The 8151-nt window shown below is 38.4% G+C and overlaps 1 pseudogene; it reads right to left on the reverse strand.

The window, feature by feature from the left end:
• Window positions 1–1038: 1038 nt before the first annotated feature.
• Window positions 1039–1554, reverse strand: LOC114037140 (annotated as a pseudogene).
• Between the last annotated feature and the right edge of the window lie 6597 nt (window positions 1555–8151).

Below are 8151 nucleotides of genomic sequence, written 5' to 3' on the forward strand. Positions count from 1 at the left end.
TACCTCCTTCCAAAATCAGGTGTAACACATTATTTCACTTGCAATATTAAATATTAAAAGCATGTTTTTTTAATCCAAAGTCACACAGCTAGTAAATCACTGTGCTGCTTAGCCTCCTATCAAATAAAAGAAAGTGAAGACCTGACAAACATGAAAGCAGCAATGAGAAAAATTAAATTACAACCATGGTTCCCTTCACACCATAACTAATGCCAGGTCCATCAGTCACTATATATATATGTAACTGAATAGTTTAGTGTAAGGAGTGCTAAAGTTCAAAATAAGTTGAAATAGGGCAAAGAAAGCAAAGGACAACAAAAAAATCTAGGATTTTTGTTATATGGCTGTGTGTATGTGATGTGACTAGGACTGTTACAAGGGATACATGAGACAATCAAATACAGGAGGCAAAGATGCTTAACTCCTATTTTTCTTGTTTGCTGTCAAGAATTATCTTTTTTTTTATAGCTTTATCCTTAGACTCTTTTATTTCTAAGTCAGCAGTTCTTCCTAGCCTTCATTTTCTTTTTCATGTCAAGTAGTAAAGATTTCCACCTATTTTTCTCAAATTTGCTTATTCTTTAGCTTATTTGTATTTATAAATGAGAATGCTAAATATTCCTAAACTTAGGGGCAGCTAGGTAACACAGTGGATAGAGCATTGGTCCTGAAGTCAGGAGGACTTGAGTTCAAATCCGGCCTCAGACCAAACTCTTGACACTTACTAGCTGTGTGACCCTGGGCAAGTAACTTAACCCCAACTGCCTAAAAAAAAAAAAATTCCTAAATTTAAAAGGCCTTAATATCTTATTCATTGTATTTGGGGGTTTTCAGTTTTCTCGTGGAGAAAAAAAAATTAATTTAGTTACAACACAACTTTATATATTGTCCACCTGCTACTTCTACAACACAAGCCTGGATAGTAAAATTTGGTGTATGTTGTCTTAATTTCTACAGCATGGGGAAGGAGAAATTGTCAAGAAAATCTTTAACCATCATGTGGAAAACCTTGAAAGTCCAATACTTTGCCCTCAAAATTCAATTATTATCTTTTATCCACTGCTAAATCCATTTCATTATCTGATCTAAATTATTCTGTAGTTCTTCTGGTACTTTGCTGGGCAGCCAGTGTACTATTTCATGGTTGTAGGAGACCATGGCTTCTTCATAAAGTATTTGGAAAATTTCACACTGAATATTGTTTCTTGACACTGTATCCCCTCTTTTCAAGTCTTGTATATAATACAGAATTATCGGTTTGAAGCACAAAAACTACATGAAATCATCATTCAGGGAAGAAGTCACAGCCTTGGTAATCAACAATAACTCCACTTTCTTTCATTTTATTTTGTAACTCATCAACTACTCTGTCTTCATCCAAAATGAGACATACATATTCTTCATCAAAGTCATCATATAACTGTCCTTCTTGTGCTAAATCACCCACATTAATGTATGTCAGTCCTGTTCTTGATGCAAATTCTTTGCCTAATGTGGTCTTTCCAACCCCTGTGTACCTGGGAGCAGGATGCTGGGCAGCCTCATGGTTGCCATGGCGCCGGCTTGGCCCTAGTGGCCTGCTCGCTCTCTGTGAGGGAGCAGCAGGTAGAGGCGAGGCAGGAGCCGAGGGGACGGGCAAGAATTATCTTTCAATAATAAAGCATCACATGGCTAATAGAATATTGACATCCATGGTAAATAATATTTTAAAAAGAGCATCTAGTTGTTCTTGATGAGTTTGAGCCACCTAGCACAGATGAACTACATCTGAGAGTACTGAAGGAACTGGAAGACTTGATGCTGAGCTACTATTATAGATAATGATCTGTGAAAGATGGTAAGTAGGAGACAGAAGCTTAAAAAGACTGGAAAAGGGCAATCCCCACCCCCCAAACACACACATACACCCAAAAGTAGATTCAACAAACTCTAGACCAGTGAGTTTGACTTAAATTTCTGGCAAAATTCCAGATATCTTATATAGTCTGGCCAGATAGGGCAGTGCCTCTTTCCTCACCAAGCTAGAGTATAACTGATAGAATGCATGAATGTAGCCCCAGACAAAAGACCTCCATAAATCTATGTGTGCACTCTTATTTAGCACATTTGTTTGTGATCAGAATACTGAAAAAATTCCTAGACTCGGCTTACTCCAAAGGGTTTCTTACTGTGGATGCCTGTTGGGGGTCTGTGGATAGATTTAATAATAAAATAGGGGCAGCTAAGTGGTGCTGTGGATAGAGCACTGGCCCTGGAATTGAGGATCTGAGTTCAAATGTGGCCTCAGACATTTACTAGCTATGTGACCCAGGGCAAGTCACTTAACCCCAATTGCTTCCAAAAAAAAAGAATAAAATAGTTAGCATTTATAGAGTGTTTTAAGATTTACAAAGTGCTTTGCAAATATCTCATTCTACCCTTATAACAGCCATGGGAGGTAGGTTACTGTTATTATCCCCTGTTTTATACATGAGGAATCTGAGACAGAATTGTAAAGTGATTTGCCCAAAGATACACTCCAGTTAAGTGTCTGGAGCTGGATTTGAACTATAGTCTTCCTAACACCAGGTCTAGGGCTTTATCTACTGCTAATTTACTGTTAACATCAAAGTGTCTTTAAACTAGGGGAAAGAATATATCTTACTAATCTCTAACTGAAATTCAATATTTCTTTCAATTATGAATGTAAGCAATATATGTTACTTATTCTCAAAAGAGGTCCGTAGGCTTCACTAAACTGCCAAAGGAAGTCAAATCACAGAAAAAAGGTTAAGAATCCCTGCTCTAAAGTTTGGTGAATACAAGAAAGATTCTTATTCCTTTTGAGCCCTCCTAAGTGTTACAGTGCTAACACCTAAGCAGCTAAACCCTAGCCTGTAATTCTGTGGACAGACATTGTCCTGAAACTACCACATGTTCTTTTTTCTCTCTCAGGGATCAGGACAGCTGAGAAATGAAATGCCCAGCAGTACTAATTTGCACATGAATACTGGTATCACTGTGTTAAAAAAAACAAACAAACCATAAACAAAAAAACCCTTGCTTTATACTTTAGTGTCCTATTACTACTCAAGGACTCAGTATCCAAAATTCTTGATGGTCACCCCAGGCACACGTCAAGATTTCATTCTTTAAGACACAGCCCAGTGTAAGGCAACCAGAACCAGAATTATATAATTATAGCTAGCAATAGATCTGATTATGGTGAAGGAAGGAGGGGTAGAGTTGTCTTATGCAGTAATTGACTACTAAGCAGTCAATTGACTTATGTAGTAATTGACTACTATGAACCCTAATACTCCAAAATTGATGAGTATTCATAATAATTTATCCTGCCTGAGGAGCCATGATTCAACAACTATGGCTTGCTAATGATGGTCCAAATACTAGAAGTCTTCAATTTTATATGAAGTTCTCCTTTCCTCCAACAAACAATTCATTTCCTTCATTCTCTGCCAGATACTATATCTTTCAAACTCTTCTATTATCCTAACACACAAGGCCTTGTACCTACATTCAAATGTTTCTCTCCCAATAGCATGTGTGATTTGAGTATTTTCAAAGAATTTGTGATTTTAAAAAAAAGTCATATATTGAGTGGCTCCATAGGCTAGAAATGCCACAGAAAACACATTTGTTAATTGATAAACTTTTAAAAGACAGATGTTTAGTGATGTTGAATTGAATTAGTGGATCCTCAAAAATGGAGTTGAAAAAAGTGGATGCAGCCCTCCTAACTTTTTCATCTTGAAGGACAAGTCCCTTAATGTTTGTTTCAAATAACTTTTCACAGTTAACTCCTCTCATTCCCCTTGTAATCTCCAAATTTCCCATCTGTGATAGAATTGTTTTTTCCCTACCTTGCCATAAATTCCTGCCATAAATTATCTCCTATCATAAGCAGAATTTTTCTGCTATCTTGTGCCACCAACAATTACTTGTATTATCTGGAACAGGAGTAATCTGCTTTAAAACATTTATCTATTCCAATTTGCCTCCAATGCTGTCATTTCAGTGACAAGTCAACAAAAATTAAAATTTCAGGGGCAGCTAGGTGGCGCAGTGGCTAGAGCACCAGCCCTGGGTTCAAATCCGACCTGAGACACATAACACTAGCTGACCCAGGGCAAGTCACTTAACCCCATTGCCTAGCCAAAAAAAAAAAAAAAGAAAGAAAGAAAGAAAAGAAATTAAAATTCCAATGTAAAATCTGCTATGCTTACTTCAAGGGCTCAATGAACAGCCTACCTACCTGCAGGATCTCAGAATTCCATAATTATTGCCAGGTAAATACTGAAAACGTCCAAACATTTCAAAATTCTGAGGTGAAAATAGACAGAAGTCAGAATCTCTATGGGTGCGTATGGAAATACCCATTTTCTGCATTAAAATTACTAATGTAACTAACTGGACAGGGCATTAAGAGTGACGTAATTGAGAGGATATTCTAATGATCCTATGCTTACTTTTATGTGTGTCCCCTATGTGCATGACTGGGCTATAATAAAATAAGATGATAAGACATTATGGTTACTGAAATAATCTCCCCATCAAATACATATTCACTCCACAGAGCTTTTTTTTCCCCTTTAAGTTCAATGGATAGTTACTACTTAAGTTATCCCTGTAAGTTAAAATTAACAGCACCATAGTTTTGCTTTACAAAGGAACCCTAACCCCTTCCACACCTAAGATTTAAGATTAGAAGTACAAGCATAAGCAATCTTCTTACTAGGCAAGGTCTATTAGGCCATGAAATTTAAACAGTATTATGAAAAAGATCAATTGTTAACACTATTAATTTAGGTTTAACAATTTTGAGTCTAAAGGAGACTACAGAATCTTTTTAAATGTTAGAGGGGAATTACTTGAAAATTATGGGTCTAGTCTAGGCTTCATACACTGGTTCTTCCTCTTTGGCTGACTCACAAAGGGAGTTCCTTAAAATTACTTTAGTGAAGCCTACAATAAGAAAGTAGAAACTGTTAGGTAAAAGAAAATTTGAGATTCTGTAAATATCTCTTTTGCTACATGTATTGTCCCGTGCTCATCTCTTTTGAGATACCACAAATAAAGTTTAGCTTCATACTGGAGTACCAAGATTTCTCAGATTACGTAAGGGACTGCAGAGGATGACTGGAGTACGCTTGAAATGCCTATTTTCTGCTCAGCAGTAAAAAGCTTAAGAAGGAACCACTAGAAGCATTTTTAAGGAGATTAGAAGCAGCTTTTTGGGGGGTCAGGGCTCTCACAACTACCTATTTCGTTTATATAAGGGAACAGGCTTAGAGATATGCCTGGGGAATTAAGAGGTTACCCCTATAAAGACACATTTTTCTTTATCTCCAACCCACAGCAAGTGTCTTGCATATAGCATGGGTTTGATAAATGTTTGCTGCCTTTCTCTATCCAAGAAATGGATAACCTCATTTCATGCCTACTTTAACCATTAAAAGCAAGTCACCAAATTCGATGGTATAGGGTTTACTTCACAAATAGATAATGGAGACTAGCCTTACCAGATCTAAAACTGTATTATAAGGTAGCAATCATCAAAACTATTTGGTACTAGCTAAGAAATAGAGTAGTGGATCAACGGAATAGGTTAGGTACACAAGGCACAGTAGTCAATGACTATAGTAATCTACTGTTTGATAAATCCAAAGACTCCAGCTTCTGGGATAAGAACTCACTATTTAACAATAACTGCAGAGAAAACTGGAAAATAGTATGGCAGAAACTAGGCATAGAGGGGCAGCTAGGTGGTGCAATGGCTAAAGCACCGGCCCTGAAGTCAGGAGGACCTGAGTTCAACTCCGGCCTCAGACCAAACACTTGTCACTTACTAGCTGTGTGACCCTGGGCAAGTCACTTAACCCCAATTGCCTAAAAAAAAAAAAAAAAACTAGGCATAGACCAACATCTTACACAGTATACCAAGATAAGATAAAAATGTGTACATGATTTAGACATAAAGGTTGATACCATAAGCAAATTAGGAGACCAAAGAATAGTTTACCAGTCAGAACTATGGAGATGGGAAGAATTTATGACCAAACAGAAGACAGAGAACATTATGGAATTTAATATGGATATTTTTTATTATATTAAATTAAAAAGGTTTTGTACAAACAAAGCCAATGCAACCAATAATAGAAGGGAAGCAGAAAGCTGGGAAACAATTTTTACAGCTAGCATTTGATAAAAGGCTCATTTCTAAAATGTATAGAGAACTGAGTCAAATTTATAAGAATACAAATCGTTCCCCATTTGATAAATGGTCAAAGAACATGAACAAGCAGTTTTCAGATGAAGAAATTAAAGCTATCTATGGTTGTAAGAAAAAATGCCCTAAATCACTATTGATCAGAGAAATGCAAATTAAAACAACTCTGAGGTACGACCTCACACCTATCAGATTGGATAATATGACAAAAAAAAATGATAAATGCTGGAGAAGATGAGGGGAAATTAGAATACTAATGCATTGTTAGTGGAGTTGTGAACTGATCCAGCCATTCTGGAGAGCAATTTGGAACTGTGCCCAAAGGGCTATAAAAATGTGCATACCCTTTGACCAGCAATAGCACTTCTAGGTCTGTATCCCAAAGAGATCCTAAGAATAGGAAAAGGCCACACATGTACAAAAATATTTATAGCAGCTCTTTTTGTGGTGGAAAAGAATTGGAAATTGAGGAGATGCCCATCAGTTGGGGAATGGCTGAACAAGTTGCAGTATATGAATGTAATGAATACTATTGTACTATAAAAAATGATGAGCAGGCGAACTTCAGAAAAACCTGTAAAGACTTATATGAACAGATACAGAGTGAAATGAGCAGAACCAGGAGAACATCATACACAGTAGCAGTTACATTGTGAGATGACTAACTTTGATAGACTTATTTCTTCTTAGCAATGCAAGGATATAAGACAACTCCAAAAGACTCATGATGGAAAATGCCGTCCACATCCTGAAAAAGAACTATGGAGTCTGAATGCAGATCGAAGCATATTATTTGCTCTCTCATTTTTTTTGTTTCTTCTTTCTCGTGATTTATCCCACGGTTGTAATTCTTCTTTACAACAAGACTAATGTGAAAATAGCTTCAATATGAATGTATATGGAGAGCCTGTATCAGAATGCACGCAGTCTTGGGGTGGGGGGAGGGGAAGGAGGAAGAAAAAAATTTGGAACTCAAAATCTTATAAAACTGGATGTTGAAAACTATCTTTACATGTAATTAGAAAAAATAAAATAGTATTAAGGAAAAAAAGATAATTGTTGCATTCTAGGGGTGCTAGAAACCCTGAAGTTCAAGAGCAAAAGACGTAGGTTAAGCCTTCTTTCAGTCAGAGACAAGGTTTATTGTTTCACCAATAGAAGCAGAGGAACTCTCAAGAACCAGTGCCCTTGGTAGGTGAGACTGACACCTTTTATAAGGGAAAAAGATTTTGTAGGAAGATTTGAATGGGATCTAGGAGTGCCTGATCAGCTAGGGTTACCAGGAGATAATCAGGAAGGGGTCTAGATGGCATTAAGGGTGGGAAGTGGCCAGGTGATCCAGAGGTAACAGACAATGAAGGGCTGGGCTAGGCTAGAGGTAACGGAGAATTGGAGATTGGGGCAGGGTCAAAATCACAAGGCAAGGACTTCCCAAAGGACATCGCCTCAGGCAAACCGCCAGGGCCAAGTGGGAAAGTTCAAGGGAAGTTGGGGGGGCACGGCCCATATCATAAATAATGGAGATATTAGAATCAATGAGAAGAAAAAAAAGCCCTAGCAGGGGAGAAAGGAGGGCACCATGGCTATTTACGCATGGTGGGTTCCGAGGGCCGTGAAACCCCGTGCTGGGCAGCAGAAATCCCACGGCTCCCTCACCCACCAGCCCCGAGCGCCCAATATTCACAAGCAGCGCTTGTCCAGGGTCTCCCAAGTGTCCCCTCCACGACAGAAATAACAACCCACCCACAGCACGGATCACGCTGTATGCTCCATCGCGTGACTTCTCACGGCTTTTACATAAGTATTTCACGAGCCATCTCAGAAAACTCGAGGGAATTCAAACAGGGCGGGGCCGTGGCGGGAGGCGGGAGGCGGGAGGCGGGAGGCGGGAGGCGGGAGGCGGGAGGCGGGAGGCGGGAGGCGGG

The sequence above is a fragment of the Vombatus ursinus genome, unplaced genomic scaffold (genome assembly GCF_900497805.2).
Source record: "Vombatus ursinus unplaced genomic scaffold, bare-nosed wombat genome assembly UNPS02010219.1, whole genome shotgun sequence".
In the NCBI taxonomy this organism is placed as follows: Eukaryota; Metazoa; Chordata; class Mammalia; order Diprotodontia; family Vombatidae; genus Vombatus; species Vombatus ursinus.